General features: G+C 38.7%; 1 protein-coding gene across 5 annotated transcripts in view; it reads left to right on the top strand.

Moving 5' to 3' along the window:
• The window catches only part of mid2 (midline 2), a 154,311-nt gene that overhangs the window by 35,755 nt on the left and 94,411 nt on the right, over window positions 1-24,145 (top strand). Inside the window, exon 1 of one of the 5 annotated variants that reach the window (XM_028008930.1) lies at window positions 15,204-15,521. The exons of 2 other annotated variants lie outside the window; for them this stretch is intronic. The gene's annotated coding sequence lies outside the window, so the exon portion shown is untranslated. Of the gene's footprint in view, window positions 1-15,203; window positions 15,522-15,598; window positions 15,766-24,145 lie in introns of those variants that run through there. 2 more of the 5 variants (XM_028008934.1, XM_028008932.1) reach the window with 2 other exon arrangements.

Raw genomic sequence — 24,145 nt, 5'->3', positions numbered from 1 at the left:
TTCAAGCTTTAAATTGTTTGTAGGTACGCTTTCTTTTAAAAATTCCTTCTTTCACCTGGAACATAACCCCGTATCAAGTTGACATGGACTGATTCTCAAGTTACTAGAAATGCAAGTAGAACAAAGGCCACAATTCATCGCAAAACAGGCATTAACATGATCACCCTGTTACAGCTCATGTTAGCCCTAAATTAATGTCATTGCTCTTTCTATGATTTCTTATAACTTTAACGTACTCTGATACTAACATTTGTAAACCTGTACATCCTTGTACATTTTGAGGATCATACACAGAAACAAGTGAAGTTTTCTTATTGCTTTTATTTGTGCATTTACATTATCCTTGCTTTTGAGGCTTTAGTTTTTTTTATAGGATAACTGAACATAATTAAGACTGAAAGAAGCAAAACGAATCACAGCTAATTGTGCAATTGTGAAGTACTTATATGATGACAAGAACTTACATGCACCATAGAAAAGTCTTAACCCAGTTATGTTTCATTCCATAATCGTCGTATCTTTACCCACATAGACAGCCCAGAAGCATTACTGCTGTCTTCGGGGGGTAGCAAGAAGAGAACAGCTTGGATGCCACAATAGTTCAACAACAATATGATGGGAGACAGAAAACATTAATATTTAATGTTATTTTTAAAAAATCTATTTTTATGTTTTCACTGAGAGAATAAACATGTCCCTTTAGGCTCCAGACGCAGCAAATTAGAACGAAAAACTTCCAAATGCAAAGGATGCTATTTCAAGGAATAAGAAAAATATAAGCCAGAGATGTGTGACGATGTCTCTTTTCTGGTTTTTGTAAGATGTTCATATGATGTAACAATCTTAGGTGATTCTGATTTCCCTTTAAGAACTATTATAAATGGAGAATAATATATATACATATACAGTATCTGGCCAGGAGCTGTCAATAGTTATTTATAGAAGGATCAGAGGTGCACCTTGTTTGTGACACAGCAGTGCCTGATTGACAAGATGCTTATATTTTAAAACAAATAAAGTAATACGTTTGGCATGGAAGTGTGTATATTCCCTAGAGAATGTAAATCCCAAATTCAAGTCTGAGATTTCCAAATGTTTTCCAGCATTTTAGATTTAAACATGTTCCATTGATATCCAGCAAAGTTTGGTTTAAAACCTGAATTTGAAACAGACAGAGCAACTTTGTGATTCTCCTCACTATCTGCTGTAATTATTGCTTTCGACATCTTGACGTCTATGGAAATCTGATCATAACATCTCTGTGGCTGCAGTTAATATCCTTTATATTTTTGTTATGAAGCATTCTATCTCCATTTGTTTATTAGTTGTTTTGGGATAAGCTCTGACTTTGCCTTTTCATAATCAATAGAAAGCACAAATCTTTCAGCTGAAGATGAAATAATCTTACCACTCAAGAAACATATCATGTCAGGTCTTTCATATTTTTTCATTTTGAGGGTGCAGATTCTCAGTTGGTTTAAAATCTTCTCAAAAACTGAGATATCAGCTTCTTTTTCCAAGTAGACTCAAATCCTTGAACAACTTTATTACAAAAGTTGCACAAAATTTGCACTTGTTTAAAATTATTTGCTGGCCTGAAACATCCATACACAAAGGTAATCTCAGCAGAGATTACAGGGGAGACGGGAAGGTTCTGCATTATACCCACATAAATTTTATTGGAAGACAAGCGGAATAATGCACTGTAGGTCTGAGCTAAGAGATTTAACTCCTAGATGCTGCAGCCGCAGAATATAGAGAGGGCAGGCAGTAAAACAACTGACAGTTGGTCATTACGAGAGACGCAGGTGGGCCAAAAATCAATCATGCCAAGACTGGCCTGGACTGTGACAGATGCCTGACATCTGCCTGATGAAGAGCTCTGCTGTTGCTCTGACGGAGCAGAGGGGGGATGGGACACGCGATGTGGAAGTAGAGAAGGGGACTTGAGATGAGGTGACGATAAACTGTGAAGACAAGAAACCAGAATCATCATAAAAAAACAGAAAAGGATAAGATGGATTGAGCAATGAATGTTTTTTTTTTTTTGGAATAAAAGTCAGTGACGTCAAAAATTCAAAGTGTAATGAAAAAAAGTTGAACAGTCCACAGGAAAAATATTTAAGATATATTTTTTTCCATTACCTGGATTGTGGCTTTTATTTCCTGTGGCTACTGTTATTGTAACAGCATGTTAACAGTCCTCTATTAGAGGCAGCCACAGGCAGTGTTATGACTACACCTTTAGTACCTATTTCATGCTGTCTGGTCTAACAGCAGCGGGAAATATGTCAAGTGTGAAATGGCACTGCACTACCTGTAAAACCTGGTTTAATTTGGCTGTCAGCTTCTTGCTTATTAAAAAGAAATATCTTTCTGTTAGAACTAAAATATATCTGTGTACCAGCTGCTGCGTTAACAGAAAACAACCTGCATCTTCTCCAACTCTGTCTCTGTCTTCTAGAGAGAGAAAAGAAAGAGAAGCAGAGCTATCCGTTCATGCCAGCAATCAGTTCGCTCTTTCCCTCTCTTTTGCAGTGTGCAAAGTATGTGTACCATAGGTATAAACAGACTGGTGCCTGAGGGAGATCCCATATATCTGAGATGTATTTTTCTTGTGTTTTTCAGCATTTAATGGGGAGCATACATGGTTTAATTTCTTTTAGCCAACATTTGTACTCAGTTCTCTTGACTTTGAAACTCCCAAATAATTTGGTGTAAATGATCAGGAAGTCACATACTCATGAGTATCTAGTCAACACAAGAATGCATGGTAAACATTTGTAGCAAAGTGCTACGGTCAAATGAGGCCAATATGGAATTTCCACCGCACACACCATTTCCGCTGTGAAACATGGTGATGGCAGCATCATGCTGTGGGGGTGTTTTCCTCAGCAGGATTAGGAAATCTAGAGTAAGTGGATGGGAACATGGATAGAGCTAAATAACAGGGAGACCTGGAAGAAAACTTGTCAGAAGCGGGTTCTCCTTCCAGCAGTCAAAACTCATCCTTTACCCAGTGTGAAAATTTTGTGGTAAGGTTCTCAGGAGCTCTCAATGCAGAGCCTAAGCCACTTTGCACAGGGGAACTTGGAAAAAAAAGAAGCCTTGTTTCAAGATGTATAAAGGTCAAATGATGATTCACTATATGTGCATTATAAAGTGCACGTATAGAGCATTGACATGTCGGACTCTTCACATTTTCATTCGGACAAAAAGAAAAGCATGACTCATATTGATTCCACTTTACAATTATGCTTCTACCACATGTAATTCAAATAAATACATTAAAATGTATCTTTACTGTAGGTATCATCAATCTGTGTAGTATGAATCCTAATAAACAGTTATAGCTCACAACAGCAAGCCATTTAGCTTTGCTTTTGCCAAACCATGGTCTCACTTACAACTCCCACACTTTTATTGCCCTGGAGTCCAGCTGACCTGAACATAATTTTATTAATATCTGCACACATGGATCTATTGAGCGCTTTCAGCAATATGTTGCTTGACATGCTCTTGCAGAAGTATCATAAAACGAAGCCAAGCCAATCTCAAACTAAAAACTCAAGTTCTTGTCATGTTTTTCAGCCAGTAAACATGGAACCTGGTTCACGTAAGCAGAACACCACTGAAGGGTTAAGAAAAAAGGGAAATATATAAACCTTTTACTTCTAAACCAGGAAATATGAGACTGAAAAAATGAGAGATTCATTCAGCCAATAGAGATTAATGAGCCTTATTTTATTTTTCATATCCTTTTATTGGCATCACTTTTCTTATAAATTTTGCAGCCTATTGAACTTCCAATCTAAAGAATGATATAATTTGCATGCATAAATTTCAATACCTTCTGTTTATGATTATAAATATTAAGTTGTAATCTAGAGTTGGCATTGCCTTTTTTATATAATGCCATCTCTACAGCAAGCTTAAGCTTCTGCTTATTTTAACTTATTGCTCCTTCTGTGCACTGCAGTGCCTTTGCTCACATAAATGAACTGCTCAGATAACATGTATTATACACTGAATTTTCTTGCACATTGTTTCTCACTTGCTACTTATTTCCTCTCAGTTTGACTATCATCTACCTCTGGCGTCCTATATTTCCTTTCCCTCACTCTTACCTCCATCTCCATCTCTACCTCTCTTCTTTCATCTCCTGCTTTAATCGGGCATCTGATCACAGGCCCAGGAGGATGGAGGAGGGATAATGAGATTAGTCTGTACATGTTTACAGGTTCTCATTTACATTGAGCTCTCACTGTCTTTCTCTGTCTGACCCATATTTCTCTATATCCCTCCTCTTCCTTTTTGCTTTTCCTGTCTTCATTCTTCCCCTCGCTTTCTCCCTCTCTCCTACCTCAGTGACCTGCCTTCTGCAACAGGATGTGCAAGCTTTGTTAAACAGTAATCAGTAATAGCATATGCTGTAAAACCAGCGAGACTTTAATTTCCTCTCCATTGCCTCTGATCTATATGCAGAAACTGAGTATCATGTCAGTGATCTGTGATCAAAAGTACCCTCAGTGATTCCTGCCCTTCTTGTGATTTACCAGTCTGAGAACCGGCAGGCCGCTTAGATTTTGCCCAGTGGAGCTATCCAAATAGAAAGAAAATGTCATTGAGACTACAGCCAGTCCAATGTACTGACTTATCGGTTTGAGCAGGCAATCTTTCAGAGGATGCATAAGGTTTATACCGTGGGAGAAATGAAATGCGCCCAGCAGCGGGGGCTGTATTGATCCACTGTGTCTGAGATAAGGGATGATTTCAAATGTCTGTAATCATAAACAACATGCGCCATGTCTGGGAAATGTGAGCAACACAGTCTGCATAATATACCATATCTGTAAATGACCAAAAAGCAGCCGTCCTAGTGGAACTTAACATCATGTCTTTCAAAGACTTGCTGGAGAAAGTTTAACAACAGCACAAATCGGGACACAGAAACCTGTTAGGAGCTCAAATGTGCCAAAATGCCTGACTAATACAATTTGAACGTATTTGAACTGTTCTGGAAAAACTGAAACAACTAATAGTAGCTTTTTGGGTCCAGGAATTATTACACATAGATTATGTTGTTTTATTTCCAATTAGAAAGTAATTGTCTTACTTTCTCATTTCTGGTATAATTTCCTAACTGTCTGTGTTCATGAAATATTTTCAGTAATAAATTCTGTCTGATACTGAAAATGTGCAAATGTCATCCTCTGTGATACTAGACAAAGAACTTTGTATTATTTCTTATATTTTCCTTTTTTGAGAAAAAACAATTAACTCTTAGAGACATCTAAGATATTCTAGTATATTTTAATATATTTTAGATTATTAATCCAGCAACTATTCTTGTGGTATCAGTTCACTAAAAATGTTGTAGCAAATTGTCAATAATTTATAATATAATACTTTTCTGGCTTTAGACTCTTTTTTTTTTGCAGTGTTTAAAATCTGTTTTTTTTAATAACTACCAATATAACCTTAGATCTAATTATGTTTGAAAGAAAGTAATTCAGTGACTAATACAGATTTGCAGCAGTGAAACATTTCTCTTTCCAAAGTCAAAAATGAGCTGTTCAACCTCCCAGTTTTAATCTCCACAATTTGTTTGACCTTTCCACCCTTTAATATCCATCCTGATTATTTTATTTCATTTTTTGTCAATGTAGTGATAAAGCAAGCTTCATATTGAAAGTGTTGTGCTGCTAACTTCAACACCCAGCCTGAAATAAGACAAAAGCGACTTCATTTTAAAAATTGTTTGTAAAACATTAAATTCTGTAGCTATGGTCTTGTAGCCCTATTGTAGCGATGTCCCCTCAGATGTAATGTTCTGCTTTTGGCATTCTCCATCATTGAACAGATGCTACACAGTTAACATGACCACAATATTTGAATTACATTAATTAAATGGAGAAAGTTGTGCAGATTTTCTATGAATTGATATGCGATTTGGTCTGCAGAAGTATGTAATATTTTGCATAGTGATATTGTGACCAAAGCATGTTACTACTGTTAGAAATGGGACACCAAGGCAACTTGTTGACATCTTGACTTTTAAAGAAATGCAATGTTATTAAATCTCTCTATGAACTTTCCATGAGGTAGCAAAAATGTTTCTCTTAAATTGATACCAAGCCTTTGATTCACTAAATGTGATCTTTTTATCAGAACATAGTTTGCTTCTAATTATTCTCCTTTTTCCTTTGTGCATGTTTCTGTACAGATTCGTCTGTTATTTTTATTGTGCTGAATGACAAATGACAGCGCAGAGCATGGGTCAGTGGGATATCCATCCAAATGACCCCATAAAGAATGTGCTTCTCTCTCCATTGGCAGCAGCAGCCATCAGTCCTCAGAGTTTGCCGTATATCTCCACAAGTAGTCTGTCTTTTTCGGCTCCAAGCTGTCTTGGTGTTGAGCCAAAGGGTGAAGAAGGCAATGCAACTGTGATAAGAAAGTCGAGTCACTGTCTCTGTTGACAACACGTGTTCATGCAGCTGTTGCCATTCATTGAACATGGATTTTTCTGATCAGACTCCAGTCTCTTGGTCTTAATTCTCTGACATATCACATCTAATCTTTCTGTATCAATCAGATCTGACCCCGTCCCCACTGCGGCTCTAATCTAAATCTGTCTAAATCTATTTGATGTGCATGCTAGAGTAAGTGCGAGATATGCAAAAATTAATGGATTCAGCTTTTTCTACTTGAGGCTGCATGTCTGTGTTCATTAACTGCAACCTTTCCCACTTTCTAACAACAGTACAGCACACAAAACCACAAACTGCAATCTGTGCAGTTAATTATTGTTTTCTATGGGTAAATCCTCCTCTCTCTGTACCATTAATGTCAGAATGCCATCATTCAAAAACTCCTCATTTTCACTTGAAAAGATTTCTACATGTGTATTTTCTGCTTTGATTGCGTTGCAAACAAAGTATTTGCAGCCTTTGTTGGTGAGACTTAGCGAGACTAATGGAAATCTGTTTTTAGCTACTCGTTTTTTACGCTTTCTCAGTTTTTATTGATCTGTTTATACTTTCACAATTTTAAATAGCAAATAAGAAGGTGCAAAGATACCTCTTTTAATTTAATATGGGATAACAAATCTGTTGTTGTTAGAATGCTGATGCCTCTGTTAACCACAGAAATTGATAAAAATGTTCACTGTAGTGTTTCACATCAACGTAAACAAATATGATGTGTTAAATTTCCACTATACTACCAAAATATGGCATGCTTCCAAACCACTGCATTCAGATGTTTTAGACACTTCAATAGCCACATGAGTAAAAAATTAAACTCCAACATGGTATAATGACAGGATTCCACCTGTGCAATAAGTGCAGTGATGAAATTTACTCACCTCTAAATATTTCACAGTTAAACATTAGTGATACTGTAATGAAGTAGAAGCAATGGCCTCCCACAGAGTGGAAGGCCATGCAAGACATTCACAGAAGTGTGTCTGTGGCCCAGCAGGTGAATCTGAAGCTTATAACACCAAGTGTAATGCAAAACCTTTAATGATCAAATGCCTCCAAAGCATTTGTAAACCACCACAATACACACCTGCTTTAAGGTTTCGGCTCCTAAAGATTCCAGTGCTCAAAAGCAAACTAAGGAGTTTTTTTTCTGAGTGTTTTTCTTGATCACCTCATTTTGCAGCACACAGACAGACGAGTACAATGAGTCTCTGATGAGCAGTGGGCTTTGGGAGAGGAAAAAGGAAAGAGAGGAGCTGATGCATATCCTCTGGACTCATGCTGTTTGATGGTACTGGTCATTTTTCATGGCAGCATGCATGTTGACGTCCATGAACATTTTTTTTTCTGTGTGTGTTTGTGTATGTGGTGAGCTTGAACACCCCCTCACATACACACACACTCAGAGAAGTGTTGGTAAGCTGATGGTAATTTGATATGTGCTTTGCCCCAATGCCTGGGCCACAGCACCACAATGGCGAGGCCAAGTCTCCGTCGTCCAACGGGTTTACTGTCAACAGCAGCCTCACTCCTTCAGCTTGTCCTCATTCTGTCACTTACCCTTCGTCCTTCATATGAATTCATCACTCTTTTCCTAATGCCAATGTTAGCTAAAAGAGCCTCTTATATAAATACCATCAAACATGAGCTGCTTCTGTGAACTTGTGCAGATATCACAGGCATACATTCGCTTCTGTTGTTGATTAAAAATGTTTCGTTAGTCAGATGGAGTTTCTTCTTTTCCCCTGCACACAATTATTATTGTTGATGGACAAGAGACTGAACATTCCCCCCACCCTCCACACACACACACCCTCCTTGCTGTCACTTGTGCATGATGTATGTGCCTCATGTATAAGTTATAAGCTTCATGGATTTGTCAGTAAATGTAAATATTGCAATAAAACTTGGAAAATGGTGCATCAAAGCTCAAACAGTACTGCACAACTTAAATATCATTCCAGGTCTGGTGATCATCGATATACATCTTATTAATAAGACATCACAAAATTGCTTTTCTAATTGAAGTCTGTCATGATTTGCACTATGTAACCGCAGTATCAGTGGAAACTTGTATTAAAACCTCTGGGAGGAAGGTATGTACATTAATCTTGACAACTATATTTATGTTTGAGACTCTATTCTGATATAAGAAAGGGAACAATTCTTTATTTTCTCTAATAAAGCCTGTTGTTGCCTAGTAAAGCCTGATTGTTGTGCTGACTGACAACACTTGGTTATTCTGTATTAGAAGCAAAACAGTAAAAACTAATATTTTTGAGGCAGCGTTTTGGGTATTCATTGTTGTCTGACTTAACCTCATTTTAGTAGCAAGTTGACCAACCATTGAGATTTCCTAATTGTTGTGCTGTTAATCACTAATAGCAAAACAGAGTTATGACAATGGACCCTTTTGGATTATAGTTCTACAAAAAAGCTTTCTTATCATCCAGGCATTTTTGTGGATTTTTGTGGGGCGTGACCTAACACATGCAGCATTCATCTAATGTGCAGGATTTTCTCGAGCGTTGAACTCGGTGTCTCAATCTTCATGCAGACCTACTTTCAAAGTGGGCCTGCATGAAGTTCTTTAAGTACTAGGCAAGTTGTTGTGTATCAACCTCAGCGTGTCTTATCTGCTTCAAATTCTGCTAATCGACATGTTTCTTACGCTGGATGATGATGTCACTGTGGATCAGCAAACTCCTGGTGCTGCAGCTACTGGATTATATGACACTCGTTCCGTGATATCATGTTATCGCGTCACAGTTTATAGTGATTATGAATTTATGACTACCTCCAGAGGTGGATCAGGAGCATAATGTGGATTGCCTTCAATCCTTCATTCATGCTTTTCAGTTGATTGTGAAGCATATTAAATGCATGTAGATCATGTAAGTATGAACTAAAAAGGCTAATGTACGTCTCTTTGTTTTAGGCATTCACCCAGTAAAAGAACGAACTCATTAATAAAGGTTGTAACATGCTACGTTTGATAGTAGTTACGTGAGATCCAAGTTTAGACTTGCAACTTTTGATTTTAATGTGTGGCAGCAATATTTGATGCAAAGCTCTGCCAAACAACTCTCAACTCAAACTAGAAATGTGGACAAGCTGACTTTTCATTACAAAGATAATGTGCCACAGCAGGAAGGTAACCAGTGCTACCAAAACTGAGATTAGCATCTACATTCTATCTTTGTATCACTGCTAAAAGTAAAAACCTACAGCACAAGTTTTCAAGGAGTCTAGCCAGGATTTGATCATCTTCGATTCAAAATCTAAAATACTTTGGTCAAACCTGAACTTGATTTTCTTGACTGAACAGAGAAGGGTTAAAACCCACTTTAAGATTGTGATAGCACAAAAAGTTCATATTAACTACGATTAACCTTCAGGACCAACATAGACAAGCACAGAATCCATATAGTCTGGTCAAATATAGAATAAATTATTCTGCACTGATTATAGATTCTTTAAAACACTTTTCATTTGTTAAGGCAAACCATTGGTAGTCGTAGTTTTATTGCCCTTTTAAGCCCAATATCATGTCTTGTTTTGTCTCATAAACTGGCTGTATTGCTATATCCCTAAAGGTGACAAACGAATCTGCTTTATCATTGCCATGAGTAAGCTCAGCATGAGTCAAGTGAAGTAGTACAATATCTGCCAACTTTCTCTGCATACATTTCTAGTCTGCCCAAGCCAAAAGGTTTCTTTGTTAGTGAGAATCTTAAGACTGTAATCCATTGCTATCAGTCGTATATTTGCTAATATGGTTGCTGTAATCACACGGGTGTTACAGCATAATTGGAAGTGAGTCTCAGTGGCTCAGAATGAAAAAGAGAGAGATTAAAAAAGAAACTGGCTTCAAACAAAATGTCAATAGCAATCCTGTGACCTATCGCTGCGGTAAAGAAAGGAGGTGCTTTGAAAACACGGTGCGTAAACATACATTAGTGCTCGCCAACCCACAAAACACCAAGTTCATTTAGAGTGCCGGATGATAAAAGCTTCTGCTCAGTGCTGTTCACTGCCTGGCTCAGAAAACTCAGAGGTCCATGTGGTCAGCAAGTGAAGACAGCACTGGTGGGTGCCTCAGGCTGAATTCAGGCTTAGTTTGCACAGTCAATCAGCCAGGCGTTCTTTCAGACTAAAAGGGTAAAAGACCTATTAAAACTCAAAATACCTCCTGCCAGGAATAGACACAATATTCACTCACAACTTGGTCTTGCTGTGTACTCAGTGCAGCATGTTGTTTTTATAACTTCACTTACAAAGACAGCTTAAATAGGAAGGTGAAGAACAAGATAAGGCACAGTCTCAGCTCTGTGTTTTATCACAACAAAAGTCTTAAAGTTGCTGATCTTCTGCTTAAGTGAAAATTTTAGTCAGTCTCTTGGATTCACAAAGCTGTGCGTAACTTTTCTTATCATCTGATCGGACTGAAGTTTTTGTCAACCTGTTTGTCTGGTAACACGACTACAGCTCTTTAATATCTGTAACAAAAGAGCCAAGCAAACAGAAATAACCTGATACGGTCAACTCATCGCACAGCTGTTCAGCTAATTGTTCACACGCGATGTTTTGCATATGGAGGACAAAAAGCAGGTTTTATTGTCTTAAAAAAGTGTTTCCAGAGACTTTGAAGTTAGACAGATGGGCAAATATGGCAAGTTGTGAACTTAAAGGTTGTGAGCGGGCCCCCAGACACCTTGTATGGTTACATTTTGTTGATAGTCTGAGGACACACCTGCTTGTAAGGACACACCTTGTCTGGCACTGGTCAGCTCTCCCTGTTGTGTTGTAGAAGCAGAAATCTGAGTCTAACCTCTGTCCTAGTCAGCAAGTAACACTGCTTAATTAATCAGACCTTGCACCAATGGCTCTATTCACGTTGCTGCTGTTGAAACACTGGTACATGACTATTTTCCTGACACATCTTTCAATACAATAGTTTTATGTTCATGGTAAAATAACAATAGATGTTTGCACTATTGAAGGTATATTATATTGTGCCTGTGTTTATTTTGAAAGGGTGACCTCACTGCAAAAGCAGCAACAAAGCATCAGACGACGCACACAAAAAAGAAATACGTGCCAAGCTGTTACAGGTCAGACAGGTGCAGGTCACGACAGGCAAACGGCAGCAAATTTCCGGGCCAGTCTGCCTCTTAACCCCTGCATTGTTTCCAATTAAACACACACATGTTCAAGTGGCAGAACAAACATCAACAGCTGATCAGAAGAACAAAGTTCAAAGAAAGCCCTGGGATATAGTCCTTTTTCAAAAGTGCTTATACCTCCTGAACTTTCTCCATGTTCTGTCAAACACATACTGAATGTTTGATGATGGACCAATACACAGTAGCACATAGCAAAAAAGAGTATGGAAAGATATACGTGGTTTTCAAAATTTTGCGCAATTAAAAATCCTAAATGTGTGACCTGCAGTTGTATTTCATCCCACTGAGCCATAGCTTTGTAGGACTAAAGATTTTTTAGTCCTACAAAGAGAAGAGATTTTTTTGTTGCTGTTGTTTTGCTTAGCCAGATAAAATAGAAAACATCCGTGAATATCAAATTCCATCTTCCTATCCACTCTGAGCTGCTTCCCTTCCTCTGCTGATGTAAAGCATCCTGTCAACACCCACCACTGCTAAATGGGCCATCTCATGGCTTTCCTTCAACAAAAACTTTCTTTTTGAAACATTTCAGTTGAACCACCCAGTTCTCCAGAGTAACCACAGGCATTTTTGTTGTTTTACTAATTCCATTGTCCAGTCTGTCAGTTCATGGAAACAGTTTAGCCTTTGTGATGTTCAATACTCCTTTCATTTTCAGAAAATGGACTGTACAATCCTCTGTAAGATGGGATTTTGTTTAATGTGCTTTAAACATTTCCAGAGCTTCATCCTTGACCTGTCTGCGGTGTTGCTTGGTCTTCATGATGTTCTTTGTTTCACAGAACAACTAAAGATGTAAACTCTGTTTCACACAGCTGGATTCTTTGTACTATTTAGGTGACTTCTGGTGGCAACTGGATTTTATTCAGGGGCATCACAGTAAATGGGACTGTGTACAAATGCACAACAAATTTCTCAGATTTTATTGTTATATGTAGAAATGTCATGCATCCTGTCCCTTCCACATCACAAGGATGGGTGATAGAATTAAACCTTTATGTTGCTGTTATTATGAAATATCTGCTTACGTCTAGATCTATGAATATTTTAACTGATGTCCCTGGGCCATTTAGGATTTAAGGCCCTAATTTCTCTAGTTTCCTGCTTTACTAAATAATAATGAAAAGTCTATGATGTTTAATTAGAAATCTGCATTTATTGCTCAGGGTTACATCATTTTCCAAAATAAGAAAGTGGAAAACGAAAATGTGGCCGCATTTGTCATCCTTAGTGGAAAACAGCTCCATGAAGGTGAATTAACCCTATGTTATGAGGGGCCGTTTAGGACAAAATTTACGTTTTGTCTCTCACACACTACCAAAAGGTCTCGCATACTCCAAAAAAATAGCCACGCACACTCCAAAAAATTACGTTTTGTCTCTCACACACTACCAAAAAGTCTCGCATACTCCAAAAAAATAGCCACGCACACTCCAAAAAATTACGTTTTGTCTCTCACACACTACCAAAAACTCTCGCATACTCAAAAAAATTACGTTTTGTCTCTCACACACTACCAAAAACTCACGCATACTCAAAACAAATAGCCACGCACACTCAAAAATTACTCACGCACATTCAAAAAATACTCAAATTGCGTATACACACACTACTAAAATGTCACACACACATTCACAAACGTTAACTTTCTCGCTCACATACACTACTACCAGCTCGCGCACATACACTACTACCAGCTCGCGCACATACACACAAACGTTAACTTTCTCGCTCACATACACTGCTAACAGCTCGCACACACACAGACGTTTATCTCTCACATACACAAGACTAAAGTTGAACACACACACAGTACTAAGACTCGTTTTATGTATGTGTGAGAGCGAGACTCTTTTTGAATGTGTGAGAGCGAGACTCTTTTTGAATGTGTGAGAGTTGTCACGGAAGAGGCGGGGCATAATTTTTGGATCAAACTGCTAATGCGTAGATCCTAAACTATAAGTTTCGATTGTTGACTCACTGTATGTTCTATTACTTAGTATATTTGTGCTTTTAAATATATATAGAACGTTTAACTTTCTTGTAGATTAAATGTGCTATAGAAATAAATGAATCTGATTGATTGATTAAAAATAGCAAAATTGCTGTAGTACAATCTGTCCACTGGGTGCCAGTATTACAGGAATTATTAACCGGCGCCAACTAGTGCCGAAGAAGAAAGAGTTTGCTATACCGAACATGGCTAACTCTAATTGTTTAAAATGGCAGCTGCCTGACCAATTCTCTCTCGTTTCGAATTAGACATTTAATCTACAAGAAAGTTAAACGTTCTATATATATTTAAAAGCACAAATATACTAAGTAATAGAACATACAGTGAGTCAACAATCGAAACTTATAGTTTAGGATCTACGCATGCGCAGTTTGATCCAAAAATTATGCCCCGCCTCTTCCGTGACAACTCTCACACATTCAAAAAGAGTCTCGCTCTCACACATTCATAAAAAGTCTCGCTCTCACACATACATAAAACGAGTCTTAGTACTGTGTGTGTGTTCAACTTTAGTCTTGTGTATGTGAGAGATAAACGTCTGTGTGTGTGCGAGCTGTTAGCAGTGTATGTGAGCGAGAAAGTTAACGTTTGTGTGTATGTGCGCGAGCTGGTAGTAGTGTATGTGCGCGAGCTGGTAGTAGTGTATGTGCGCGAGCTGGTAGTAGTGTATGTGCGCGAGAAAGTTAACGTTTGTGTGTATGTGCGCGAGCTGGTAGTAGTGTATGTGAGCGAGCTGGTAGTAGTGTATGTGCGCGAGCTGGTAGTAGTGTATGTGCGCGAGCTGGTAGTAGTGTATGTGCGCGAGCTGGTAGTAGTGTATGTGTGCGAGAAAGTTAACGTTTGTGAATGTGTGTGTGACATTTTAGTAGTGTGTGTATACGCAATTTGAGTATTTTTTGAATGTGCGTGAGTAATTTTTGAGTGTGCGTGGCTATTTGTTTTGAGTATGCGTGAGTTTTTGGTAGTGTGTGAGAGACAAAACGTAATTTTTTGGAGTGTGCGTGGCTATTTTTTTGGAGTATGCGAGACTTTTTGGTAGTGTGTGAGAGACAAAACGTAATTTTTTGGAGTGTGCGTGGCTACGTTTTTGGAGTATGCGAGACTTTTTGGTAGTGTGTGAGAGACAAAACGTAATTTTTTGGAGTGTGCGTGGCTATTTTTTTGGAGTATGCGAGACTTTTTGGTAGTGTGTGAGAGACAAAACGTAATTTTTTGGAGTGTGCGTGGCTATTTTTTTGGAGTATGCGAGACTTTTTGGTAGTGTGTGAGAGACAAAACGTAAATTTTGTCCTAAACGGCCCCTCATACTATGTGACCTCACTGTCTGACTCCTCGAAATTCTTTAAATAAATCCACTTCAAACTGTGACCCGCAGTCTGCTGCTAAAGCACACATTCAGTGAGTTAACTAGGCGTTAACACTTTGTGCTCCGCAGTTCAGGCGGGGCGCGCTGAAACCTTGTATCTGCTTGCTTCTGCGTTTTGTATTGAGAGGGTAGGAGGAGCCGCTTTTCCTGTGATTGTCCGCCTCCCTCCCTTCCTCCTCTTGCTCTCTTTCCCTCTCTCGTTTTTTCCAAAGTTGAACATTTCGCTTTGCCTGGGAGCTTTCGCCGGCGGAGCTGCGCAGCTGACTTGCTCTGAGTCTGGCCGACAGACTGAGCGCTCCGGGGGCTGTCGTTTTGGAGTTCTTTACGCGGGGTCTCCAGCAGAAGGAAATGAGTCATTTGCGGTACCCAGACTAGCTCTTTAACCGAGTTCTGTATTTTTTCTCCTTAAATCATATCGGGATACTTCCAAGATGTCACAGGAACAGCGCGTCGGGCACGTAAAGCTGGTAGGTGTCTGAAACCCCTCCCCTCGTCCCTTGGAGGTGTCTGACTCCGTCTTGGTGTGAAGTGAGGCTCAGCTCTGTGGCTGCGCTCGCACACACGCAGGCGGAGAGACGCCCGGGAATAGAAACGGGAGCCGGTGGTTATTTTTTCCCACTGTCAGCGGGGATTTTTCTTTAACTTGACGCGTCTGGCTTTATGCTTTTCTTGTGAGTGGACTCTAGTCGAAAGCGTACGATCATGTCTGAGGTAGGCTGCTGGTAATTACTGATGAAACTTAAAAGACTGATTGTTTCCCCTTTTAATTTAGAAAATAATTGAAAATAATAACATTTAAATTGAGATGTTTGCTGTTTATGTAATAGTTTATCAAAGTGCGCAATTGTCGGAACCCACTCGTTTTGGTGATGACAGTGAAATAAAAAGACGCACAAAAGCCGGTGAGGATCGATTGGCTGAACTGTAGACAGCTGGTCTTTTTGTCGGGTTCTTATATCTCAGTGAAAATTAATGCGTTATCTGTCTGCTTCTTAAATGCCAACATACTACAACTGTGTTACTGTCGTCCTTGTTCTAATATATGATTTAACAATTTTTTTTTCTGAGTTGCTAAACCAAAATGATTAACACAGAATCCTGATTTTTTTAAGTCAAATCTAAAGTGGTTTGCAAAAGTTTTAATTTCCCTTAACTTTCATTTCCCTTAACTTGTTACAAGTTACATCCACAACTTCAGTTGATTTTATTTACATTTGGTGGGATAGATCAACACAAAGTACTGCATGATTGAGAAGTTCTTTGTGAGAATTTCCCTTTGCTTCAGTCAGAGTGACACGTTTTTTGCAGTATTGTTCTACATGCTCTGCATGTCTTGACTATGCTGCAGACAGATATTTTGCTCCTTCTTTGCAGACCATCTGAAGTTCAGCCAGGCTGCATAGAAAACAACACAGATTCTCGGTTAGATTTAGTTCTGGACTTTGACTGGGCCATGGCTGTACATTTGGAGTCATTGTCCTGCAGGAAAGTGAACCTCCGCCCATCTTTTTGGCATCTCTACCATGTTTTCTCCCAGAATTACCATGTATTCAATTTCAACAACCTTCCCATAAACTCTGCTTATCTTCAACTAGTGTAGAAAAGCAAATCCACAGCATGATGCTGCTGTTATAGAAATAAGAAAACTTCTGCAATACCTTCTCTGCAACAGTGAAGTGAGCTATGCTTCCCCAAAATTAAGGTTGTGTCAAATTGTGATAAAATGCACAAAGTTGTCATAGAGGTGTTGAGGTGTCACCTATAATTTATCTGTGGCTTGTGCTGAATGCCAAACATAAAACTCAGCTGAGCTCTGCTAATCCTGCTGAGCTCAGCTGATGGTGTGAGGGAGCACTATTGCTATTCATGCTGCTTTGAGTCCCTTTGTATGTGCTGCACGGCGGGAAGCATTAACCTCTCATGTTATTTGATAATGTTGGCCTTGTAAAATGTCTGGTTTTTCGTTGGCAGTCACCTTTTTCTGAATCAATAACTCATCCAATTTCTCTTTCTAATTGTGTCTGTGGCACCCGTTTGAGCACAATGTGCTAAAGATGAACTAAGATTCAAACCCAGTCATCCTAGTGTATGCTGTGTCAGTACACTGGGACGAAGATGCACCACAATCAGTCAACCAGAGATTGGCTCGAGCCTCTCTGGTTGGTGTTAACACTATCTCTGTCAAAGAACCTGATGTATATTTAGTTCTTAAGATAAAAAATCTGATTAAATTTAACTGGCTTATCAGATTGCTGTGTGAAATCTGAGTGTTGGTATCGGCTGGGAAAACCACAATCAGTGCATTTCTACACCAGCTTAAGTACTTTCCCTACTTCTGTTTTTCTGAAGGTCTGGAAGCTTACTGTCTCATACCATTACACAACACATCTCATCAGACTGATTACACATCAGCACACTCACAGATGCTCCCATCTCAAAGAGACAAGAGCAGAATCGATGCTCCAGGCTGCTGCTTAAACCTTCAAATGCCATACATTCGCTTTACTGACCATCTTTCTATCTATAGGCTTGTTTCCTGTGGTCCCTTTCCGCTCCTCCTCCCTTCCTCTCTCCTGTCTCATTCTATCCATCTCTGTCTTTACCCTAAGGAAAAGTGGGTGTTGTTTCCTGTTAGAGCCCCAAGGTATAGTCACGCTTTCCTCTATAGAATTGTAATAGTTTTAAAAACAACCTATTTGGTTTTTCCTTTTGTACATTAATGCCTCGGGATTCCCCCGGAAGAGCTAGAAGAAGTGGCCGGGGAGAGGGAAGTCTGGGCCTCCCTTCTGAAGCTGCTACCCCCGCGACCCGACCTCGGATAAGCGGAAGAAGATGGATGGATGGATGGATGGATGGACATTAATGCTCATATATTCACTCAGAATAAAAAGTGAATCATGACCTACTGAATTGGTTTATAGTTCTCTTTAAGATCTCGAATATATGAAATTAAAAGAAAATCTTTCGCAATGCCTAATCTTCTTGCCCTGATCTGTCACTAAATCGTGTTTTAGAAAAACTCAAAACAGACTGTTTTGGTGTTGACATATTTGTATCTTATGTTAGTGATCTATGGTGTTTATTGTTAAAAAAAACTCTTTGTGTAGTGTAAGAGAAAGTAGCAACTTATTGATCAGATTTCCAGTAGGCTCCCATCATTTCAAAATTGAACATCTGCTATGACAAGCATAACTTAGAACCTCAAAAATATAAAACAAAGCAATTAAACTTTACGTTCAACCTTCCTGTTATCTGCTGGACATCTTTTTCCCTCTTGATTTCTCTTGGTCTGATTGACTCACATGTCTCAACATGTGGAACAAAATACAATTTCCATTTAACAAGTCTTTTTATTCTTCTTCTTCTTCTCAGTAACTGAGTGAAAAGTGTTTCTGTTCATCATAGTCTGGTAGCTCTTACATTTTATGTGCTCACTGAACAAAGATCAGATTTTCAAGAGAGAGGGCAGCTGATTATTGGTCATAGTCAATCAAACAAAAGATAGGCCGATCCCTGTACCTAGCTGACGTCTTTGTACATTTCTATAACAAAGGATCAGAAAATAATGAGGTAGTGAAAAGTCAGTTTCAAAGCAGTACGTCCTTACTCTTCACAATGTTTGCTGTCAAAAATATCTCTGATTTCCCTCTTTGTTCTGTTAAATAATTTATGGCATGTATCGTAGTTTGGCATTCTGTTTTCAGGTTTCTGTCAGATCATAAATCAAGTTGTCTTTTTCACACGTAATTATGTCCTCAAATGTCCTTGCACACTAAATCTGAAGGAAAATCCTGTCATCTACATTAATTAATTCAAGTTAGGCCACCTTTTCTCTGACAAGACCTTTTTCATCTTGATTTTTGATATAACGTGAGTCTGATCTCTAATTCCATCTGACATTAAAACGTCCTTCCCCCAAAAATCTTCCCCTTTACATGGAGGAAACTTTCAGGTGGCCATTCTGATAGCTTCCAGTAATATCTTTACAACATAATATTTGAACGTCACGGCAGGAGCAACTGGGACCCAAATACAGTTAATCTGTGTGGGTGGACAGTTTTATGCAGTCAAGGCACATACCAGTAGAAGTTATGCATTCAAACTCCTTGTGGTTTTAAATCATTGCCCTCTGCTCCAAGCCTTGCCATTAGTGACATTATTCCAGCTTTGTGCAACAAATCTAGAAAGGAGATATTCCACTAATTCTTCTCAGCAGGTCTACTAAATCATCTCAGTCAGCTGGCACGGGTCCGTTAAAAGACTTTTGACTGTTTAAAATTTTTTTTTCCCCCTTTGTGTTATTCTTTATACACACACATATATATTCCCTTCTCACCCACCGCGGGTGGTTCTTATCCTCTGAGCTCGGGTCCTCTACCAGAGGCCTGGGAGCTTGAGGGTTCTGCGCAGTATCTTGGCTGTGCCAAGGACTGCACATTTTTGGACTGAGATGTCTGATGTTGTTCCTGGGATCTGTTGTAGCCATTGGTCCAGTTTGGGGGTGACTGCCCCGAGGGCCCCGATGACCACAGGCACCACTGTGGTCTTCACCTTCCAGGCCCTCTCCAGTTCCTCCCTGAGGCCCTGGTATTTCTCTAGTTTCTCGTGCTCCTTTTTCCTGATGTTGCAGTCGCTTGGTATTGCTACATCTACCACAACGGCTTTCCTCTGTTGTTTATCCACTACGACAATGTCTGGTTGGTTCGCCATTACCATTTTGTCTGTCTGGATCTGGAAGTCCCACAGGATCTTAGCTCTGGCGTTCTCCGTCACCTTTGGGGGTGTTTCCCACTTTGATCTCGGGGTTTCCAGTCCATATTCTGCACAGATGTTTCTGTACACTATGTCTGCAACTTGGTTATGTCGTTCCATGTACGCTTTCCCTGCCAGTATCTTGCACCCTGCTGTTATGTGCTGGACTGTCTCAGGGGCCTCCTTGCACAACCTACACCTTGGGTCTTGTCTGGTGTGGTAGATCTGGGCCTCTATTGCTCTGGTGTTTAGAGCCTGTTCCTGGGCGGCCAGGATGAGGGCCTCTGTGCTGTCCTTGAGTCCAGCTTTTTCCAGCCATTGGTAGGATTTACTGATATCAGCTACTTGGGTTATTTGCTGGTGGTACATCCCATGTAGGGGCTTGTCCTCCCATGATGGTATCTCTGGCACCTCAACCTCCGTTCCCTGTTGTCTGAGACATTCACTGAGCACATTGTCTGTTGAGGCTTTGTCCCTGATATATTTATGGATCTTAGTTGTTTCGTTCTGGACTGTGGTTCTCACACTCACTAGTCCTTTGCCTCCTTCCTTGCGGCTCGTGTACAGTCTCAGGGTGCTGGATTTGGGATGGAACCCTCCATGCATTGTTAGTAGTTTTCTAGTCTTAATATCCATGGCTTTTATCTCCTCCTTTGGCCAGCTAATTATTCCAGCAGGGTATCTGATTACTGGCAGGGCATAGCTGTTTATCGCACGGATTTTGTTCTTGCCATTGAGCTGGCTTCTCAGGACTTGCCTTATTCGTTGGAGGTATTTAGCTGTGGCTCCTTTCCTTGTGACCTCATCGAGGTTGCCATTTGCTTGTGGTATACCTACGTACTTGTAACTGTCCTCTATGTCTGCTATTGTTCCTTCTGGGAGTGAGACCCCTTCTGTGCGGATGTATATATATATACAGTATATATATATATATACAGTATATATATATATATATATATATATATATATATATATATATATATATATATATATAGTATATATGGAATATAAAATCAGAAAAATAGGGATTTAAAAACAAAATCAGCCTGGGAAGTTGATGGTTTTAAAGTGTTGAGGTAAAACTCAGTCTTTGCAACAAGATTAAAAATCTTTTTGTCTGTTTTATATTAGCCACAAAGCCCTAATTTATTTATGTATTTTTTTTAAACTAGGTGGCCAAACTTCCTATTGAGAGTGCAAGCATTTTAACGTTTCTGTGTGAGAAAGCAGAAAAGCAGTGACTGTCAAATAGGGTGTGACTGTTCTTTATGAAACCCCAAAGTGATTGAGTTTAGGCCTTCAACTGGTAAACTATCATCTTATTTTAGCTGTTTCTAGAGCTGCAAAAACAGATGTCTCCATGTACCTGCTCTAGAAAAAAATTATCACTACTGTATCTCCAAGATTCCCAAAATGCTGCCAACATTTCCAAAATTATCTTTTTCCAACACCGACAGAGGATGAAGATGAGCAGCTTTGCTGTACTCCGATTATGCCTTCCTGTTATCTGGTTAAATACACTCTCTCACAGCCAGTATAAACCACAGACATGCCTCAACATGTCAAACAAAATAGCTTGCTAAAATTCTATAATTCTACCCAGCACCGACTAAGATGAGTCCACTACCCTTAGTGCACATCCACACTGAAGCTTTTGTCAGGGCACCCTGATTGCACTTCGCATGGTTTGTAAAAAGATCACATTTGTGGGTTTCAATCTTGCCAGTGACCTGGATGATTGATCCAGTTATCATCTGCCTCCAATCACCAGCCATTTGCATTAAATGGAAAGTGTCCAACTCGACTTCAAAGATGAGTAAAGGAATACATTTGCACCCTAGTTGTACACATCAGGTGATCACTTTACACCATCCAATTTGGATGGTGTAAAGTGATCACCAGATTCATTTAAGAAACAAAATTAATTGTCTAAACTGTATATTGAGGAGAAGTTGCACATTCTATGATGGAAAGCTGGCTGTAGTAAATTCTGAAAAGAAAAAAGGAAAACTTCAAATTCATTCAATAAAGGACATGGTTTCAATCTGAAGCACTGATCAAGGGGATAGCTGTGAGAGTTCAAACCCACGCAGCATGGAGATATACGATGCGGTAGACGGCCACATATTTCTGTTCTGATACTTTCATTGTACTCAGTGCAGTGAACGTCCATATCAAGGGGCATTTCTGGACCACTAGAGTTATAGGGGGCTCATTGCATGCATTAGGAAGTTATTAAGCACTGCACCAAACATCCCAGCACTCTAAAACCAGTCTCATTTGCATTTTTGTCTTAAATTAAATCTTTCTTTGGTGAATGGGAAGTTTAGTCTTTCCCTTTTTGGTTGAAAGTATAAAGGAAGTAAATGATTGTTAAAGCGAGACAGATTCTTTAAGTTTTTTTTCATCAGAGGGATTTTTATCCATGGTAGCAGCAATGTTTTCTAAATCTGTGACATTCTTAGTGTTTTTTAAATACTGCTCTGTTAAATGTACCCACAGAGGACATCTTTGATAGTTAAGCTGTGAAACTTTGAGGGCCTTGTTTTTCTTCCCACTGGTTGCATCTAAAAGGACAAAAAGTAATCTTGTGATTACTTGTGATCAAAATTGGGTCTCAAAAGTTACACAAGTTTTCCACTCAAAAGATTTCTACTTTTCTTCAGTTCAGATCAGATTTCTTTTACTTTCATCTGACAATTTCAAACTTTTGAACCTCAATTTTAAAGCAATTCTGCATAAAAAAATCCCTCTGATGACTAATGAATATTGAGTGTTACTTCTGAGATGGTAAAGTAGAGCAATGGAGCACCAGTTTCTCTGTCCAACAAGTATATTTATCAAAAAGCTTTCCCTTATTATACAGACGTGCTTTATTTTTTATCAATAAACATTTGTTTGTTATGTTTTAAATGGTTGAAGTAGTTTTTTAAAAAGAAATATATTTTCTAAAAATAGAAAATATATTCTATTTTCAAATCTTCAAATTTTCCTTTGTTTCCTATAATCTTCCCCCACCACAGAGAGGATATGGCATGTTTTTTTTTTTGTCTTTTCAGCAGCCTTTACTATGTCAGGAACATGCAATATTAAATCATAGCACTTTATTTTACCATAATTTTACAGTCATAAATTACAAAAAAAGAAAATTCACATGACACATTGTATAATTCCAGTTGAAAGAGGATCTGTGATAAAATATTAATGCAATTCTTTTACATCAAACTATGTTTTGTCCAAAGGTGTTCATTTTTAGCTTTTCATGTTGCAGGCTTGGGACAACAGTCTCAGCCTCAAGTAAGTGTTCAACTTTACTGCAGAAATCATTTTAGCGAGGCAATAAATTTAAAACAAAAAGTTGTTTTTACTGATTTGCTGTGCAAAGGCCTGCAGTTGCTTCATCAACTCAGATTTTTCCTCACGTTTCTCTCCTTTTCTCATTTTATTTATTTGTTTTACAAACTGCGGGGTACAATGTGGAATTAAACTACTGTTGCAGTATAGTATTTTCTGCAGTATTTAACTGGTCAAAGCTCCAATTCGAACATTGTGCACAAGGCCACCAACATCTAATTCACTTCTTTTACCCTCCTTATTGATCTGACCTCTAGTCGTTTCTCTCTCTGGATCCTTAGTAGATCTTTTGTGGATAAATAGAGGAATAATTTAGCTTCCAAGGTTTTAACTGGCTTCGCTGTCAACAATGGGAAAACGGCAGAAGCAAAGCTGATTTATGGCCCTTGTTAGGAGAGAACATGCAATCCTAGAAATAGATTGTATCATACAAGCCAAAAGTGTTCCTGGAAATAAAGTGCTACTGGCTCATCATTACTCAAATCACATCTTGTATCAATATTGCAGAGATGAATGTTATTTTTATTTCACAGTGAAAAAGATTTTCAAATTGAATATGATGAGGAATACGTATGTAGACATGATGTGGGGTCTTTTTTATGTTCAAAAATGAATAGTAACATGTTCCAGGTTATTGTAGCGCCCACAATTTTATGTTGTTGATTTTTCTCAACTTCTTTCTTGCTTTTCAGTCCATTCAGCTCTTTTTGTCTCCTCTTTATCCTGTATTGGGCTTCTTTTTCTTTATAATATCCAAAACACTGACTGTGTTCATCAACCTTATTCATATGTACTTCATTATGTTAAATTATTGTTTTCAAAGTAAGTGTAACAAAAGTGACCTTGACATAATGACAAACTTTCTCTTCATTTTCTGACCTTATGTCTGGTTTTCTCTCGGCTACATCCAGCTCCTCTCTCTCTGTTTTTCTAGATTAATCTCTCTCTGTCTGTTCTGCCAACAGAGAAAAAAAAACTTAAAAAA

Source organism: Xiphophorus couchianus, chromosome 23 (assembly GCF_001444195.1).
Source record: "Xiphophorus couchianus chromosome 23, X_couchianus-1.0, whole genome shotgun sequence".
NCBI lineage: Eukaryota > Metazoa > Chordata > Actinopteri > Cyprinodontiformes > Poeciliidae > Xiphophorus > Xiphophorus couchianus.
This window is presented reverse-complemented; position numbering and strand designations above follow the sequence as displayed.